Here is a 21,713-nt window from a genome sequence, read left to right as displayed (position 1 = left end):
AAAGCATAACAAATAAAGTGTTCCATGTGTAACCCTTTTCCAAAAAAAGGAACCACACAATAACCAGATGACCTTCTGGTGAGTCCTGTGAAGTGTGTGAGACTGAGCCGAAGCCCATGCAAAAACCCGGAAGTCTCTAGCTGAAACACACAGATTTTGACGACTAAAACTGTGAATAAATGTTTATGCTAATTAGACATAGACTCCACCTCCGCTAAATGACATACATTATTATATTACAATGATGACGGAATCCATAATAACAAAAGGTGTAGAAAAGTTTAGCTGACTGAAAAAAATGTATGATGTTTGTTGTCTCAAGGTGTTACCAGTTTGTTACGTTCTCCAAGACAACTTATTTGTTTTGGCATCGCTCTCCTACTAAAGGGATGTCAATGAGAACATTGACAGAAGAGAAAAGGGAGCCTGGAAATTTGCTGGCAGTTTTGTGATAATGTCCTAATTAAAATATTCAGAAAATATATTTTTTTGTCATCTCTACTCGAGAGTTAACATTTGGAGATGTTAGTGGAGAGAAATAACAGATCCAATTAACCAAAGTGTCATATTCACAATCCCCAAATTGTCTAAACCGTTTTTAACCTTTAATACTGGTATATTATGAGTCTTTCAATGTATTGTTTTCTTGTCTGTATTGTGTCATGTAAGAAGGCTGTTACATGCATGGAATTCTGCTCCCGAGTGGCGTAGGGATCTAAGGCACTCAGTGCTAGAGGCTCACTACAGAACCTGGTTCGATTCCAGGCTGTATCACAACCAGCCGTGATTGGGAGTCCCATAGGGCTGCGTACAATTGGCCCAGCGTTGTCTGGGTTAGGGTTTGGCCATGGCAGGCCGTCATTGTAAATAAGAACTTGTTCTTAACTGACTTGTCTAGTTAAATAAATTAAATAACAAACAACATATATAATAATTTATTATATTAATTAATTAATTATAATCAAGAGTGATAGGATCTCTATTGTTACATGTTGGGGGCAATTTGGTGTTAATATGGTGTTTAGTTCAGTAGTAAACACACCAATAGGTAAAACTTCATATTACCAGTACAGTTCCGAATATTGAGTTGCACGTCTCGCCCTCTTTTGCTCATAGACTCTCAAAAGGATTTATAAGTAGTTCCAGTTTCCATCCTTAAAGGTCTATATAATGTGGAGAGAAATGTAATTTACTGTGTGGGTTCAAGGCACCGTTTTTGAAGAGGTGAGACTGTGAAAGAGTTGAATTAGCAATGAATGCTATGATAGTGTACCATGCACTATTGTGGAAAATGAAGGGCAGATATTCAAAAGCTTACAGGTATTTCCCATTAGGAACCATTCATTTCCATTAAGGTTACAGTATATTCATAACATATTCATTACCGGACTATTTACATTAATGACATTTATGAACAAGTTTGATTTCATTAAAGACATATTGTATAGTCGTTGAAAAATAACACAATTCACTGAATAATGGGTTGAACAATGTTATGATTCAGTGCTCCTAACATATGCCGTACTCCTTTAGGAAATCTGAATGCAGTCCTGAAAGAGAGACATGATTGAAAGGATTCCCATTGAATGTTGTCCGTACAAAGGAAAATATCCTCTTATCAAACAGAAAGACAGTGAGAGATTAGGATCTGGATTTTCCCTCTCCAGTCAACCAGCAGGTAAAAAAAGGAACAATGATCATGGGGCTCAGTGAGTTTCAATGCCATGGGAGGCTTGGCACATATTGCTGGTATAAAGTGAAGGTAAAGAAGCTTCTCCATCCAAAAAGAGATTATATGAACATAACAGCACAATTCCACAGATAGCCTGTGAGGAGCATAGAGACACAGAGGTGAGGATGACCGTGTTTTAAAGAAGCAGTGGCCGAGACTAGTATTTGTCATTTTGTGGATAGACAGCCTTCACAGACAGTAATGAAATCCTGGTGAAGGCCAAAATGGATACAAATCAAATCAAATCAAATTGTATTTGTCAAATGTGCCAAATACAACAGGTGTAGACCTTACAGTGAAATGCTTACTTACAAGCCCCTAACCAACAATAACAAATAAGAATAAGAAATAAAAGGGACAAGTAATTAAAGAGCATCAGTAAAATAACAGTAGCGAGACTATATACAGGGGGTACTGGTACAGTCAATGTGCAGGGGCACCGGTTAGTCGAGGTAATTGAGGTAATATGTACATGTAGATAGAGTTAATTAATGTGACTATGCATAGATAATAACAGAGAGTAGCAGCGGAGTAAAAGAGTGGGGGGGGTATACAAATAGTCAGAGTAGTCATTTAATTAGATGTTCAGGAGTCTTATGTCCTGGGGTAGAAGCTGTTTAGAAGCTTACTGGACCTAGACTTCGCACTCCAGTACCACTTGCCGTGCGGTAGCAGAGAGAACAGTCTATGACTAGGGTGGCTGGAGTCTTTTAGGGCCTTCCTCTGACACCGCCTGGTATAGAGGTCCTGGATGGCAGGAAGCTTGTCCCCAGTGATGTACTGGGCCATACGCACTACCCTCTGTAGTGCCTTGCAGTCGGAAGCCGAGCAGTTGCCATACCAGGCAGTGATGCAACCTGTCAGGATGCTCTTGATGGTGCAGCTGTAGAACCTTTTGAGGATCTGAGGACCCATGCTAAATCCTTTCAGTCTCCTGAGGAAATAGGTTTTGGATATGAAGCAGCAATAACCCCAATGTGTTTTTAAAACTGTTGAGAGACCCCTTTTGGTTTTGTTCATGTGTAGAGTAGTCAAAAAAATATTTAAAATGTGCCGCTGTAGGAGTGTGATGCTTTCGGCTGTTTTCTGGATGCCTGCCTCTACCATTGCAGTGGCCCAGCTGCCACCTGAGATATTCCACGTATGACATTTATCCAGGGGAGGGCATTGACAGATGCTTCAAAGCGGCTTTGTGCCATGGCCAAGAAAGGCCCCCTAGTCACATTAGATAAGGCATGGGACTATCATATTAACCTGTGTGTGTGTCACTGCCATGTTTGAAACACACAGGGCCCCCCGCCTGCATAGCCTGCAGCATCCGCCTCACAGCACATAGGGCTACTGAAAACTGTTTTCACAAAATGCTGCAGACCTTTGTGTTCACAGGGATAGATTGGCCTTTGCTCGTATTATAACATGACTGATATTTGTGGTAATATGGATGACAGTTGTTGTGTGTCATGTTATTTAGTTTATGATTATTTTTAATCATGGTTTGCCTTGTTCCCGTTTTCTGTGAAATGTCCTTGCATTTCTCTGTTGTGCATCACAGGCTGGCTAACGGTACAAAATCAAATATTCTTGTTACTATAAAGCAGACACAAAATAATACAACATAACACTTGCTCAATTTCCAATCATGTACCCGGGTGCTGTTCTGACAGGGGGCAAGATAAAGCAATGAACAAAACAAAACAACTCGCAAACAAAACCTACGTTTCAGAAAATTAATCATCAATAACTCCTGCAGTTTTCAGCTCCTCTGTAAAAGAGCTTATTACATGACAACATCTAACATTCCTTTACTGTAAATCAGCTGCAAACAGACTGTTGTGGTGAGAGGAGGAGTTGGTTGCTCTCTGTGCTAAGCAGAGAGTCACTTTCTCTGGAGGTATGTCAAAGTCAAAGTAATCAATCCTGTCTTTATTTCCTGGCTTTGGCGCCATTTGGCCCGGAGTCGTGCTCCATCCATGAAGCGCCCATAGCCACTAACTGCCCACCCAACATCTACGCAGCAATGTAGACTGTTAGATCAGAGGCTGTACAGAGGTAAAGACCTCGCACTGTGTTTACTTCATGCCATGTGCACCTTTGAGTGTTGCCTACATTGCAAAATGATAAAGGACAAGAGTTGCAGTGAAAATGTAGAAACTTCCATCCAGTTCTTTTAACTGTCACTTAGAATGTTGTCATGACTCTCTCTCCTTGGTGAGGATCAAAGGCATCAGTTCAGCCCGGCACAGGGCTGACAGATAGCCAGACCCCCCCCCCCCACCACCACCACCACCACCAGAGAGGAAGGGGGAGTTGGGCCAGTCTTATGACTTAATGCCAGTCATAAACTTTAACTCTCTTACCATGCAGTATTGAACAAAGGAATGAGTTGTGTATAGAGAGAGACTGTGCCACCAAAACTTCAACATCAAACAATGGACATTGAAACAATATAACTAACATAAAGAATGTTGAGAATGATGACAGATGTAATATTGGAAATTAATGTCTATTTTGTGATGTCATTAATATTATCAGAAAGACATTATAATGGGAACATTGTAACTTTAAGAGCTTAGACACGGTATATATCAAAATTATATCTAAATGTTGTAAAACTTATATTATTTAAATATGAAACTATTTGTGAAAAGATAGAAATTTGATTTTAGTCTTCTAATGAGATAATGGTTTTCCATGTCTGTTGCACACTAACTAAGCCATGCCCCTAATGAGGTCAGAGTTCATGATGGAACCGCCTTTCATGCAAGAGTGCTGGAAAGGACTCGCTGAGAATTTAAATACAGACCAGAGAATGTGAGGACGTTGTCCACACGTTGAAATGGTTAAAACTACAAGACCAGAAAATAGTAAGTTGATAAATATTAATATTTACGGGGAGCGTAGTTTCCAAATGTATGTACGATAAGTCCACCCTCTTTGTCTCACCCACTTTTTATCTTTCCCCAACCCCGTTTCATTGTGTAACAAGCCATCATATCGGGTTAGTCCACTAGGGACTGTTTTCATTGTATTATGTTAGTAATCAATAATCTGTACAGTGTGTGTGTGTTTCTGTGTGATTATTTAGTGAGTTAGTAAATAAATGATTAACTTCTTTGAGATAGGGGGCGCTCTTTTAATTTTTTGATAAAAAACGTTCCCGTTTTAAACAAGATATTTTGTCACGAAAAGATGCTCGACTATGCATGTAATTGACAGAACTAATGCTACAGGCGAAACCAAGATGAAATTTCATACAGGAAGTGAGCCAGATTTTTGAGGCGCTATGTTCCAATGTCTCCTTATATGGCTGTGAATGCGCAAGGAGAGAGCCTACACTTTCTGTCGTTTCCCCAAGGTGTTTGCAGCATTGTGACGTATTTGTAGGCATATCATTGGAAGATTGACCATAAGAGACTACATTTACCAGGTGTCCGCCCGGTGTCCTGCGTCGAAATTATTGCGTAATCTCTAGGTCCATGCGCGTTCCATTTCTTCAGAGGATAAACTAAACTGCCACGAATGATTTATCATCGATAGATATGTGAAAAACACCTTGAGGATTGATTCTAAACAACGTTTCCCATGTTTCTGTCGATATTATGGAGTTAATTTGGAAAAATGTTCACGTTGTAATGACTTAATTTTCGGGTTTTTTCTTATCCAAACATGATGAAGAAAACGGAGCGATTTGTCTACACAAATAATATTTTTGTAAAAACTGAACATTTGCTATCTAACTGAGAGTCTCCTCATTGAAAACATCTGAAGTTACTCAAAGGTAAATTATTTTATTTGAATGCTTTTCTTGTTTTTGTGAAAATGTTGCATGCTGAATGCCAGGCTTAATGCTATGCTAGGCTATCAATACTGTTACACAAATGCTTGTTTAGCTATGGTTCAAAAGCATATTTTGAACATCTGAGATGACAGTGTTGTTAACAAAAGGCTAAGCTTGAGAGCTAATATATTTATTTAATTTCATTTGCGATTTTCATGAATAGTTAACGTTGCGTTATGCTAATGAGCTTGCGGAGAGAATTACACTCCTGGATACAGTTTTTTTTAGTTCCAAACGTGATGGACAAAACGGATCGATTTGTCCTACACAAATAATATTTTTGTAAAAACTGAACATTTGCTATCTAACTGAGACTCTCCTCATTGAAAACATCTGAAGTTCTTCAAAGGTAAATGATTTTATTTTAATGCTTTTCTTGTTTTTGTGAAAATGTTGCATGCTGAATGCTAGGCTAAATGCTATGCTAGGCTATCAATAGTCTTACACAAATGCTTGTTTAGCTATGGTTCAAAAGCATATTTAGAAAATCTGAGATGACAGTGTTGTTAACAAAAGGCTAAGCTTGAGAGCAAATATATTTATTTCATTTCATTTGCGATTTTCATGAATAGTTAACGTTGCATTATGGTAATGAGCTTGAGGCTGTATTCACGATCCCGGATCCGGGATGGCTAGAATCAAGAGGTTAAGCTAATTTGTGTATCGCTGATTCATCACTTAGGTTACGGTTCGTGCAGATTTACGAAGTCAACAATGTTCAGAATGAGACTGATTAGGCAATAATTAATCATTTACTGTTACTGATGTAAGAGATATTTATAATATCTTTAGAGTTTAAGTCGGGAGATAGTAACTCTTCAAAGAACTATTCCCGTGATGCCCCAAATTCCTAATGAGTTAATAGTTACATTCTTAGTTTAATAGAGTAATAATTAAAGGTAGTAGGTAATTATTAGATTAATAGCAGTTATCACTGCTAGATAGTCACGTCATGACAATGTGTCTGAAAAAGAGAGTCAAAGCCCAATACATATTTATTACTGAGAAAACAAACCCTTTTTCCTCCCCTCTCCTTACTCTCAAAGTGCTTTTCTTTCGGCCACACAGACATGGATTGCTATGCATAGAGTGACACGACCTGCAGGCATTGCTCCGATTCTTATCGCCATGCTCACATCTGATGAGAAAACCGCGCCTGACAAAGGCAGGTACGCCTATATTCTGCTCATATCTTCTTTTTAACGATTCCATCAAAGCTGGATAAGCCGGATGGCAATAGACAAGATGGTAATATGTAGACAAATCTCAACAGCATCTGCTCACAAGAAAGCCAGATTCAAAATGCTGTCTGAATCATTGAAAAAAAGTGAAGAAAATGATGAGAGAGGAAAAGATATTGGCCATCAAAAGCAGGTCCACCTTTGGAAATGTCACTGCAATGCTTTGTATAGCTTTCTAATCTGACCATAGATTCAGCCTGCCTTGACATTTCTTGATGTAATTAAATGAGGGCTTTATTCAATCGAATCCACATTGCAGTATTTACACGGTAGTATTGCTCTTTTTCCCATTGGTCGATACAATCACAGCTGGTTTGGTAGTGTAAAAACCTACTGCTCATTACTGTCAGGTACACTACGTTGACAGGTATGCTTCCAGTTATCTGAATAAGACACGTGTATGCGTATGCAGTAGTTTGTATACATAACATTCTCACATAAACAAAGACACGTTTTAGAGAAAAGAGTATTACCGTCAATAATAGTCATACATTGACAAGTATCGTAGGAACAGGCTTTACATTCATTTCCGTTTCTATATGTTCTATTGGGGTTCAGGAAGTGTAATCATATCCTCAAAAATACAGTAGAGATTTAAGAAAATAGAGGGCACCAAAGATGAATAGCACAAAGATTCAAAGTCTGTCCCAGACTGTGATGCAGTGCTTATGGAAGGATGTGTAATGTATTACAGGCTGTAATGTCCCATTGTTGGTCACCAGCAGTGTATTAAATTGCAGCTTTACACTCCGGTGCTGTGCACTGTTGGCAGAGTCACGGCGTCTGCCTCTCCGTGCCGTCACACGCAGACACATCCTGACTGACAGCACACTCCCCACAGAACTGAGGGTAATTGGCATTCAGGATCATCTGGATGATAGGGAGGGTGGTGAATTCAGGGGACGTCGGCCCTGTCTTTTATCCCGCACCACGAAGTTCTTCTCACCCACACCCATTTGCAGCAAAGACTGCTTTGCATGCAGTGAGTTGGCAGCCAATCCCCAGGGGAGACATTGGTGGTGAGGGAGAACGGCTTTCTATGCATGAACAGAAATCTCCTTCAGGTTTGTGTTTTTTCTCTCTGCATGTCTGTAGGGATTTATGACCCGTCACCTCAGAACCCGCAGGGATGTGATCTCTCAACGTCACATCCCCCCACACGATGTGTCAATCTGCGGAGAGGTTTGCTCATTGAACCACGTCACTGAAAACTCTGAAATTAACAAGGGACAGGGTGACAGAAGGTTATTGTGATACCAAAGCTTCCACAAATCTCACAGACATACCACAAATATATCATTTGTTTTTGGTCTAGTATGGGTCATGCTATTAAGTATGTTTGTCTTTACATGAGGGGCAATCAAACAATATGAGGTTGTTTAGTGAACAGTCTGACATCTGAATTCAAACCACTGTATTCTCTATTAGTGTGTGGAGATTTGATGGAGGGTATTCTTGCCAGCTCAAATAAATTACCCAGCTGTACCTGTGCCCTAAGGTAGATAATTAAAATGGTTGATAGCCTTAATAACCTTCTCCACTATACAACACTTTTGTGGCTCTACATTCATGACAAAAGAGCTTGCTCCAAATGAAGACCGAAATTAAGTTATCTGTAAAATAGTTAAAGAAAAATAAACAATTATAAATATTGGATGCATTAAGTAACTTGATGACATTTCTATTCTTTGGATTGCAATGGATAGAAATTATCAATCCTTTTCACTTTCCGATTGCACTTATTTACAATGGAAATAGCCACATTGGGGAAGTCTCAAGTCTTAGGGATCCACCCCTTTTTTTTCAAATTTCGCCTAAAATGACCTACCCAAATCTAACTGCCTGTAGGTCAGGCCCTGAAGCAAGAATATGAATATTATTGGTACCATTAGAAAGGAAACACTTTTAAGTTTGTGGAAATGTGAAAGTAATGTAGGAGAATATAACACAATAGATCTGGTAAAAGATAAACTTTCTTTTGTATTTTTTTTGCACCATCATCTTTGAAATGCAAGACAAAAGACCATAATGTATTAATCCAGCCCAGGAGCAATTTAGATTTTGGCCACTAGATGACAGCAGTGTATGTGCAAAATGTTAGACTGATCCAATGAACCATTGCATTTCTGTTCCAAATGTTGTATCAAAACTGCCCAAATGTGCGTAATCTGTTTATTAATATCTTTTCATGTTCAAAATTGTGCACTCTCCTCAAACAATAGAATGGTATTATTTCACTGATATAGCTACTGTAAATTGAACAGTGAAGTTAGATTAATGTCACCAAAGCCCCATATACTACCCACCATTGCGACCTGTACGCTCTCGTTGGCTGGCCCTCGCTTCATACTCGTCGCCAAACCCACTGGCTCCATGTCATCTACAAGACCCTGCTAGGTAAAGTCCCCCCTTATCTCAGCTCGCTGGTCACCATAGCATCTCCCACCTGTAGCACATGCTCCAGCAGGTATATCTCTCTAGTCACCCCCAAAACCAATTCTTTCTTTGGCCGCCTCTCCTTCCAGTTCTCTGCTGCCAATGACGGGAACGAACTTCAAAAATCTCTGAAACTGGAAACACTTATCTCCCTCACTAGCTTTAAGCACCAACTGTCAGAGCATCTTACAGATTACTGCACCTGTACATAGCCCACCTATAATTTAGCCCAAACAACTACCTCTTTCCCAACTGTATTTAATCAATTAATTTATTTTGCTCCTTTGCACCCCATTATTTTTATTTCTACTTTGCACATTCTTCCATTGCAAAACTACCATTCCAGTGTTTTATTGTGCTATATTGTATTTACTTTGCCACCATGGCCTTTTTTGCCTTTACCTCCCTTCTCACCTCATTTGCTCACATTGTATATAGACTTGTTTATACTGTATTATTGACTGTATGTTTGTTTTACTCCATGTGTAACTCTGTGTCGTTGTATCTGTCGAACTGCTTTGCTTTATCTTGGCCAGGTCGCAATTGTAAATGAGAACTTGTTCTCAACTTGCCTACCTGGTTAAATAAAGGTGAAATAAATCAAATAAATAAAATTAATAAGAATGAAAGCTTTCTGCCAATATCAGATATGTCTATGACCAGGGAAAGACAACGCAGGTTAAATTAAGATAAAGTGTTTGACTGTAGTTAGCATTTCTGTAGTAACTTGGAAATAGGTGCAAAGTCACATGTGGATAACTCTTTTTCTGGTCTGGTCAATGTCCCTTCCACTGTGTCAACTCTGGACCTCTCACAGAGTTTAATGGCCACTATGGCAAGGGATTTGTAGGACTCTGTCAGCTGAGATAGTTTCAGATGCCGCCTATGATCAGATCCCGTAAATTTGTAATATCTGTGGTGGACAGAGATTATTCAGTTTATCACATCTGGACCAAGGTAAGAAGAGACAAATCAATTTTGAAATGTATCATAAGCAAAGTATAAAAACGTAGGTCTGGATGATTCAAGGAGTCCATATTTTCCCCAATCTTATTGCTTATCTTCTTACTGCTTCTAAGATCACTCACTTTCCAGAGTTTGGTTTTGTAAAAAATATATATATATTACAAAGGCCCTTTGTGTCTAAGAGGGAATTGGATGAAAGAATAGAAATGAAGGTAATAAAAATAGCTAAAGTGAGCCTGAAAGACATTTTGTTGCAACATCAAGGACACTCAGAAAAGCAGGTGGTAAGACCCAGTCTGTAAAAATGGCTATTGCAATATAGCTTTGTAGCCCAACGTCTTTGATGTGGTACACTGGAACTTTGTGCTCTGCAAATAACAAATAAATCCAAAGAAAAACCCATATATTTCATACAATAGCTGTCTTGACCAATGAGTCTGTCTGGCTTCTACAGCAACGTTATAGGAGACAACATGAGGACAGTCGCTGCTATATGCATTCCCTTATTATCTCTGTCAAAATAAACAGATGTTAAAAAAGATAAGAGTTCATCATTTACATTATAGTGTTATTACTGTGTAATTATTCCAAGGTTTTAGTGTCAGGGCAAGGGTTAGGACTAGATCTACAGTATTATGTTACAAATGTTCAATGAATCTGAAATGAGTATGACACACTTGGTGAGACTCCAGAAAGAATGTATCCTATTCAAAACGACGTTTCTAAAACAATACTTTATTCATACCTGCAGAGCTCTTGGACATTACTGATGACATTTCTATCCCCCATGGTGTGCACACAGTATATACACATGGGCAACCACCATTTTAGAGGAAACTAGATAGGTATTCAAGTGGGTCCATCGGAAAAGGTTGGCCCTTCTTCCGCAATGACAACTGCAACAACTGGCAACATTAACTACATCCGCACTCAAGCAGGCCTGCTAAGACAGCTGTTGCATATGTAGTAAGTCAATATGTCGAAAGTGTCTCAGTGGTGGGTCATCCATACTCTAATCTGCAAAGGGGAAATCCAATTGCATATTACAAAGTCAGAAAAATTGACCGTCTGTGAACCCAACATTCTGGGGAGAGACAGGGGATCACTCCTCTGTGTGGCTTCCATCATCTTGTTGACACAGGTCATTCAAGCATTCAATACAACTCTACTTAAAGCAGGTTGAGATATTCATTGCTTTCCTAGAACAAACACGATGATTACCATACATTAAGGGCATCAGAGGTCAACTACTGACCGGTTTTAACCCAGTCAAGCAAAGACAGCTATTGATAGTTTTCTTCCACGGGAAGGGACACCAATGTTACACATTTACGGGATCTGATCATAAGCGGCATCTGAAACTATCTCAGCTGACAGAGTCCTAAAAATCCCTTGCCATAGTGGCCATTAAACTCTGTGAGAGGTCCAGAGTTGACACAGTGGAAGGGACATTGACCAGACCAGAAAAAGAGTTATCCACATGTGACTTTGCACCTATTTCCAAGTTACTACAGAAATGCTAACTACAGTCAAACACTTTATCTTAATTTAACCTCTGTTGTCTTTCTTCGTATGGCCTGTAGCTGACTATATATTATATACTAGGTGTCCATATGATGGACCTATTAAAACTAGGTAATAATACAGAGGGAGATGAAAGCCGCCCGTACACAACACTGATCTGTCATGGGGATGGAGACTGTGAAAGTGGAGCCTGGGATGTAGACTGCAAGACTCAGTGCTTCAGAGGGGCAGGGTTGCTGTAATGAGCATTCAGGCGATGTGTGAATACTGATGGGCGCTCCTATTACTAGGTGCGAAATGGAGCGATCCAAAGATAAAATGTCACATTGAGGTGCAATATGAGTTATGTCCGACAAATTGTTGCATTCAGTGGAAAGATGTAATACTCACATTAATTACTCACATTAATACTCACGTTAATTACTCAGGTGCGAGGTTTCTGTAACAATGAACAATCCATTTTAGTCCAGCACTTTCTCTACCTCGTTTCTTGTTTTGCCACCCACCTTTAGCAACCCCTGAATACAACACACATTTGTTATTCTCTCACAGTTTTGTGAAATCATGTGATGTTTGTCGCCACGTTTATACATAAGCTATTGTATGTCTTTAGAGAAATAATGTCTTCATTTTAATCAATTTTGCCTTAATTAGTGAATCATTTTGTTATTTTTCAACAATTTGGATGATAAAGAAAACAGCAAGGGGGTGTCAAGATTTAGACTATTTTTGGTGTATAATTTATGACTAAACCTCCAGAGAAGTAGGACTTTTCCTTTTACATGTAAGTACAAACGGCTTGTTGATGACATACTAATCAGTGAGGAGGACGCTACTATATATAAGCTATTTCAGCTGCAACTTAATATGCTAACCCACTTACAATGTAATGAGGAACATAACATTTAAGAGTTTTATTTCCTGCCGGGTGCAAAAATATATATCCCAACGCTGTATTAATTCAAATGAAAAAAATGAGAGGCCAATCACCTGATATGGATTTGTCAAAAAATATACAAAATGTTGTTCAGAAATGAACATTTAGAATTTTATTTTGTTCAATATAGTCAGCTGCTATTTTATAGACTGTTCTTGGATGTTTGTTTCATTACTGTATACAGTGGGCGAGTTGAGTTTTTACCAAAAAGTTATATTTTGGTTTCATCTGACCATATGACATTCTCCCAATCTTCTTCTGGATCATCCAAATGCTCTCTAGCAAACTTCAGACGGGCCTGGACATGTACTGGCTTAATCAGGGGGACACGTCTGGCACTGCAGGATTTGAGTCCCTGGCGGCGTAGTGTTTTACTGATGGTAGGCTTTGTTACTTTGGTCCCAGCTCTCTGCAGGTCATTCACTAGGTCCCCCCGTGTGGTTCTGGGATTTTTGCTCACCGTTCTTGTGATCATTTTGACCCCACGGGGTGAGATCTTGCGTGGAGCCCCAGATCGAGGGAGATTATCAGTGGTCTTGTATGTCTTCCATTTCCTAATAATTGCTCCCACAGTTGATTTCTTCAAACCAAGCTGCTTACCTATTGCAGATTCAGTCTTCCCAGCCTGGTGCAGGTCTACAATTTTGTTTCTGGTTTCTCTTTGGTCTTAGCCATAGTGGAGTTTGGAGTGTGACTGTTTGAGGTTGTGGACAGGTGTCTTTTATACTGATAACAAGTTCAAACAGGTGCCATTAATACAGGTAACGAGTGGATGACAGAGGAAAGAAGGTCTGTGAGAGCCAGAAATCTTGCTTGTTTGTAGGTGACCAAATACTTATTTTCCACCATAATTTGCAAATAAATTCATAAAAAATCCTACAATGTGATTTTCTGGATTTTTTTCTCTCATTTGTCTGTCATAGTTGAAGTGTACCTATGATGAAAATTACAGGCCTCTCTCATATTTTTAAGTGGGATAACTTGCACAATTGGTGGCTGACTAAATAGTTTTTTGCCCCAATGAATGTCACACTTGTGTGACATATTTTGTTGTTTGTTGTGGAGAAATATGAGTCAAATGACTTTCTGAACTGATATAACATTCCTCGCTTGAACTGACTATACTAGAGTCACCTATGAACAACATTGTTGCCATTTCTGCACATGCATGAATTGATGCCATTTGACATCCATGAATGTTCCAAGTTGGTTTTTCATGCATCTGACGGCCGTGCCAATCATAGTTAAAATGGTTTGGTTGATGTGATGTGGAACATTTTCAGCATATTGATCTACAGTATTAGGCCACAGAACTATTACTGAGTCATCAATCATTAGCATAAAAAACTGATAAGGAAGGAAATGAAATACATCTGTACTCAACTTTGACATCTTATGAAATACACTTGCGTTATTCATGGGTGAGGTAAATGTCCAATCTAAGTTCAAGATGCAGAGCTGCACTTGGTTTCCTGTATCTTCCCCACCTCCCTACCATTAACAACCTACCATTGGTATTTTCACTGTGTCCACTGTGTCTGTCAGTTGCGAGGCCTCTACACTTGGACTGTGAAAAACCTGCCTGCCCCACTGGGTCTAATTCTAGGTGACATATTTAGTGCATGATTTAGCTAGCAGACTTACAGCTGTGTGCCCAAGACTCATGACAAGGCTGCTGGGCCAGCTCACAAGTGTAATTAACCCATTCATTTTGAATATAAGGAAACATTATGAGCGATTCTGTTTTTAACAGATGTGGCGATCTGCTTGGCTGACTGTGGACTGTCCGTTCTACAGAGCGTGTGATGACATCATTCTGTCATTGTGAATCTTGAGGCCGCAAATGAAATGAAATGGTCTGGACAAAGCCATTTTAAATACTAAGAAACTCAAACAAATTATAGAGTCAAGGTCCCTTTGCTTGGAATCCTCAGTATTTCCTGTGCCATTTAATAATCTATTTTAAATATATTTTACAAAAAGCATGTAGCCTATCATGCTTTGTTTATACGATTGATAGTTCAGTAAGTACTCTAGCAAGTTTGTTAATGCCACCCAAGTCGTCCATTACTATGCTGGAATTAAACTACAAATATTTAAAAACACAAAACCATGACTGAATTATATTACATGTTAACTGTCCAGTGCAACCATTTTTATCTCAATAACAAATCATTTCTGCTTAAAAATGTAAGTAACTTACTGTCATAGTTTTCCATTAGCAAAGTAAACATTTATGTGCAATAATTTTGCTAGGATTGTCTGGGAGTAATCAGAGTGAGGCAGGGAAGGGCACTAAAGCAGTGCATTAACCTTTTACTGCAGTGGGCTAAATCAGGGTCACACAGAGTTATTCTTAAACAAATCTACTTTGAAAAAAAGTATAGACCTCACACACATGGTTATGGGCTTAAAAAAAAGAAGACACCTGTACCGTGTCACATATAGAGTTGACATGTATTCAATGTTGAGTTTGCATCCCAATTTTACACTTTATGTATATTGAGCAAAATATAAACGCAACATGCAACAAATTCAAGGATTTTACTGAGTTACAGTTCATAAAAGAAAATCAATCAAATTCATTAGGCCCTAATCTATGGATTTCACATGACTGGGCAGGGGCCACCCCCTTGGGAGTCAGGCCCACCCACTGGGGAGCCAGGCCCAGCCAATCAAAATGTGTTTTTCCTCTAAGAATTGCTTTATTACAGACAGATATACTCCTCGGCACCCCCTAAATCTTGAGACATCTGTGGCATTGTGTTGTGTGACAAAACTGCACATTAAAAAGTGGTCTTTTATTGTCCTCAGCACAAGGTGCACCTGTGTAATGATCATGCTGTTTAATCATCTTCTTGATATGCCACACCTGTCAGGTGGATGGATTATCTTGTCAAAGGAGAAATGCTCACTGACAGGGATGTAAACAAATTTGTGCACAACATTTGAGAGAAATAAGCTTTTTGAGCATATGGAACATTTCTGGGATTTTTGTTTAACTCTTGAAACATGGCACCAACACTTTACATGTAGCATTTTTATTTTTGTTCAGTGAAGACTGAAATATAACAAAACAGTTCGACATAGACACACTGAATTGTCATTAATTGTGAAATTATCAAAAATATGAATAACATTCCACCCATGAGGTCAAAGAGGGTGTGTTTGGTCACTGACTGCAGGAAAGGGCTACCCCCAGTTAGGATTGTGGTATGGGGATCAATCCACCAGAGCAGCGGGGCCTAACAGGAGGGATATGTAACTTGAAAACTAGCTGTTATTGGCAGAGAGGTTTGGAACTCTCTTTGCCATTGGTCTATAAACACCAGGCAAGACAAAACTCCACCCATGGAAAACCTGCTGATTAGAAGGTCCTATGTAGATAGCAATTATCGGGAAAACACTGATTATATTTTTTAATATTTTAGCAGTGTTAGTTTCATCAGCTGTTGTACAAATATGATACAAAACACAGAAAAAAATAATTTTAACTGAACTGGAGGTGTTTCCACCTTTTCTTGAGTGATTTAGGTAACATAACCATGAGTAGCCTAAAAATCATTTAATCTGTCTATCTGCACTAACTAAATCATCTGTCTAAAAAAGAAAGCAGATTAGGAAACGTGTCACATTTGTTAACCTCTCTACGTGCATGTTTATTATGCAAATTATAAATAAACTTGGGATTAGTCATACTGAGCACAGTGCCAATGACATTTATGAAAGGGAAGACACAGCTGGGAAGTAGCCTGTGTGTGTGTGTGTGTGTGTGTGTGTGTGTATGTGTGTTTGTGTTTGTGTGTGTGTGTGTGTGTGTGTGTGTGTGTGTGTGTGTGTGTGTGTGTGTGTGTGTGTGTGTGTGTGTGTGTGTGTGTGTGTGTGTGTGTGTGTGTGTGTGTGCGTGTGTGCAGAGCCGGCCCTAGCATTTTTGGGGTCCTCACAGGCAAAACATTTTTAGTTACATTTATTTTATTTGAAAGTTAATTTCTTGAAATCCTACACATTTTGCTATGGAGCATAGACAACATTTTGCAATTTTATAACACATTTCATGCAATTTTACTAATTTTGTCACGGGGCAGAGAGAACATTTTTCAGTTTTACAGATTAAATTCTACACATTTTGCCATGGGAGGGAGGGATTTCCTTAAATTCATTTTTTCCCCCCATGACTTATGCCATGTTAATACGATATAGCATTAACATGATTACTCGTTTAGATAGCTGGCTAGACTAACTTTTATTTACTTTTATTTGGGGGGTAGATCAAATTTAAAACTACAGATATATTGTGGCTTCTATCAATGTAATTATCTGCATCATTTCCAATACCCCATACTGAATATGTTTGGGGGTAAATACATATATTATTTTAAATATACAGTATATCTTTTCTATTAAATATATTTTCGTTCTTTATTATTTTCCCCTAAGCCTACCACCTCTCCCCTAATTGGAGTAAACTAATGGACAACAATACTTTGGCTTCTACTTCCAGCTTATACATACTATATACATTTTACGCAACGGTATATTTTACATAAATTATGTTTTGTTTGATTTTAGTCCCACCCGTCAGGTCCCCTCAACCCCTCCCATCTAGCTCTGAAAACCTTCCAGTTTTCAACTGTGCTGTGATGTTTCACCAGAGTTCTGAAACTTTCTATTCTCATAGTTTCTACAGATTGTAGATTAAAGAAAGGTACATTTTTGCTAAGAGTATTATTATATTATTGATCAATTGACTATGGCTTTTCAAGTCACCCAGCAGTGCTATTTGCAGAGTTAGCACCAGGTAAATATTGCATTTTTTCAGACATTCCTGAACATGCTACCAAAAACAAGCTAACAAGTTTTGGCAGTACCAAAACAAGTGATCTAATGATTCTGTTTCTTCGCAGCAAAATCTGCAGAGCTGGGATGGTTGTATCCCCCATATCTATAATATTATATTGGTTTCAAAAATGTTGCATAATTATTTACATTTAAAAACTCTACGTTTTGAATCTGACGTCGTTTTGTGTATCAGTTCATAAATCATGTGCCATGGAATCAGAATATCGAAAATATCTTCCAAACTATTATTCCTCTTGTATGGCGCAGCTGTCAATTTTTTGGGCCTTAAATGAAAGTGGTATACTTTTTATTTATCCCAATTTTCTTTAACCAAGTTTTGTCTTGAATGCAGGGCCGACAGACAAGTTCCTTACCTTCGTCCCCTTCCACTTGCCTCCTCCATTTTTTGTAGTAATGCTGCAAACAATTGTTTGTAATTTTGGATAGAGCAGACATTTCCATATATTTTTGTATACTGGATTTGTGACATAACTCCACCAGTCCTCATTTATGATATAATTTTCAAAGATTATACAGTTTTTAAACATTTTTTGCCAGAAATATTGATCTTTTTCATAAATTAGTATATTTGAGTTGATCCATAATATTTGTCATATTTCTTCTGTATTTTCTTTTGGATTAAACTGAAATTGCAACCAGCTTTTTACAGCTCGGTTTAAAAATAGCGATATTTTGGAGATTATTTTTTTTTTCAAATATTCGAAAGTGAGACATTGTAATATGAATAAAGGGAACAAGGCCATTCTTGAACACAGGGTGAGCCATTTAGTTAGAGATTCAATGCTTGAATATATGATAATTTCTGTCCTCCGAATTCATATGCATTATATAAATCGGCCAGTTAAACTTTCCAAATAAAGTGGAATATTTTTTTGCTCATATAATTAAAAAACAAGTCATTAGGGGCAGGCACGGCCATAAGTAAATAAGTAAACTCCCAAGTAGACAGATATTGTCCTCTCCGTGGTAACAAGATCTTATCTATTTTTGCTACCTTTCTATTAAAATGTATTGTAGTGAGATCATTTATTTATTTTGGGATATGAATACTGTGTATGTCCACTTCACCGTCAAACCGTTTTATTGGTGAACTACATGGTAATGTAAAAGTTGTATTTTTTGTGATCCAATACATTATATAGTACAGTTAATTTGGTTGTAATCCATAGAGGTTAAAACAATTATATAGATCCTTTATGAGGCTGTGCAGGGATTGCAAATTTAAGGAAAACATTAATCGTTAGCGTACAATGACACCGTTGGCTAAACTCACTTACCAATCCAAATCTTCCTAGTTTAAATGGGCTAATTGAGTGACTGTCAGTGACTGAAATAACAAGAACAAAATGCTTGATGCACAACCAAATTTCAAAACTACTTGTGTATTCTACTATTCTAACTCTCAACCCTAAATTGAGACCCGATTACGTTCCTATGAATAAAATAAAAACATTGGGGTTCGGTTAAGCGACCGCTTATGTCGTTTATACCTAGGGCCCTGTGTGTGTCTCAAATCAAATCAAATAGTATTTTTTCACAACAGGTGTACAGTGAAATGCTTACTTACAAGCCCTTAAAACGTCTTGATGCACCCATCCCGTTAGCAGGATCATTTTCGTTAACCACCGCTGAATTGCAGAGCGCCAAATTCAACTGAAATCACAAGTGCAATATAACAAAACACAGCTTAGATTGTTGTTAATCCACCTGGCGTGTCAGATTTCAATAAAGCTTTTTGGAGAAAGCATACCAAGCATTTATGTAAGCACATCTCTCTCAGTAGACAAAATATTACAAACAGCTAGCAGCCAAGTAGATTGGTCACGAAAGTCTTAAAATTCTATGCATATACTAGTTTCTGGACCTGAGAAAAAAGCAGTTTCAATTGGGTACGTTTTTCAGCCAAACACGAAAATACTGCCCCCTACACTCAAGAGGTTTTAACCACCAACGCAGTGTTAAGAAAGTATTTACTAAACTAAACTGTAAAGTTAAACAGAAGAATATAGAAAAATAACAAATATTTTATTTTATTTAACCTTTACTTAATTAACCTCTTCAATCTATGGGTGCGCTATGTCATTATTGGATAAAAAGACGTGCCCGTTTTAAGCGCAATATTTTGTCACGAAAAGATGCTCGACTATGCATGGAATTGACAGCCTTGGAAAGACAAAACTCTGACGTCTCCAAAACTGCAAAGATATTATCTGTGAGTGCCTCAGAACTAATGCTACAGGCGAAACCAAGATGCAACTTCTAACAGGAAATTAACAGGATTTTTGACGCTGTGTTTACTAACGTCTCCTTATATGGCTGTGAATATGCTGGGAACGAGCTTATGCGCTCTGCCGTTCATCCAAGATGTCTGCAGCATTGTGGCGTATTTGTAGGCATATCATTGGAAGATTGGCCATAAGAGACTACATTTACCAGGTGTCCGCCCGGTGTCCTGCGTCGAAATTGGTGCGCAATCTCCAGCTGCAACCATTCTTCCATGTGATTGAGAGGAGAGAGGAGACTTCCAGGACCGATATATCATCGAAGAGATATGTGAAAAACACCTTGAGGATTGATTCTAAACAACGTTTACCATGTTTCAGTCGATATTATGGAGTTAATTTGGAAAAAAGTTTGGCGTTTGGATAACTGAATTTTCGGGGTTTTTTTGGTAGCCAAATGTGACGCACCAAACGGACCGATTTCTCCTGCACAAAAAATCTTTCAGGAAAAACTGAACATTTGCTATCTAACTGAGAGTCTCCTCATTGAAAACATCCGAAGTTCTTCAAAGGTAAATTATTTATTGAATGTTTTTGCTGGTTTTTGTGAAAATGTGGCCTGCTAATGCTAACGCTAAATGCTAATGCTAAATGCTAACACTAAATGCTAAATGCTAGTTTGCTATGGTATAGAAGCATATTTTTGAAAATCTGAGATGACAGTGTTGTTAACAAAAGGCTAAGCTTGAGAGCAAATAGATTCATTTCATTTCATTTGCGATTTTCATGAATAGTTAATGTTGCGTTATGCTAATGAGCTTGAGGCTGTAGTCACGATACCGGATCCGGGATGGCTCGACACAAGTCAGTTACGAATAAATTCTTATTTACAATGACAGCCTACCAAAAGGCAAAAGGCCTCCTGCGGTGATGGGGGATTAAAAATAAAAATATATAAATATAGGACAAAACACACGACAAGAATGACAACACAACACTACATAAAGAGAGACCTAAGAAACAACATAGCAAGGCAGCAACACATGACAACACAGCATGGTAGCAACACAACATGACAACAAAATGGTAGCAACACAACATGGTAGCAGCACAAAACATGGTACAAACATTATTGGAAACAGACAACAGCACAAAGGGCTAGAAGGTAGAGACAACAATACGCAATCACGCAAAGCAGCCACAACTGTCATTAAGAGTGTCCATGATTTAGTCTTTGAATGCAGAGACTGAGATAAAACTGCCCAGTTTGAGTGTTTGCAGCAGCTTGTTCCAGTCTCTAGCTGCAGCGAACTGAAAAGACAAGCGACCCGGGGATGTGTGCCATCCAGGACCCTTTAGCAGTCCACAAGAATGGAATGGTCGACTGTATCAAAAGCTAAGGCCAAGTCAATAAAAATAGCAGCACACATTGTTTGGAATCAAGGGAATGGTGACACCATTGAGGACCTTTAAGGTTGCAGTGACACATCCATAACTTGGAAACAAGATTGCATACCAGAGAGAATACTATAGACATCAAGAAAGCCAGTCAGTTGATTATTGACAAGTTTTTCCAATACTTTTGATAAACAGGGCAAAATAGAAATAAGCATATAACAGTTAGGATCCGCTTGATCTCCCCAATTAAATAAAAGATGGACCGTGGCTGCCTTCGAAGCAATGGGAACCTCCCCAGAAAGGAGAGACAGGTTAAACTGTTTGGAGATAGGCTTAGCGGTGATAAGGGCAGCAACTTTAAAGAAGAAAGGGTCTAAACCATCTGACCCAGATGTTTTTTTGTGGTCAAGTTTCAGGAGCTCTTTCAGCACCTCGGACTCAGTAACTGCCTGTATGGAGAAACTTTGTAGTGGGGCAGGGGAAAAAGAGGCATTAGAAGGTGTGGGAGATGAGGAAATGTTGGAAAGGCAAGGAGGCACGGCTGAGTCAAATAGGAATC

The sequence above is a fragment of the Oncorhynchus nerka genome, linkage group LG27 (genome assembly GCF_034236695.1).
Source record: "Oncorhynchus nerka isolate Pitt River linkage group LG27, Oner_Uvic_2.0, whole genome shotgun sequence".
Taxonomy (NCBI): domain Eukaryota; kingdom Metazoa; phylum Chordata; class Actinopteri; order Salmoniformes; family Salmonidae; genus Oncorhynchus; species Oncorhynchus nerka.
This window is presented reverse-complemented; position numbering follows the sequence as displayed.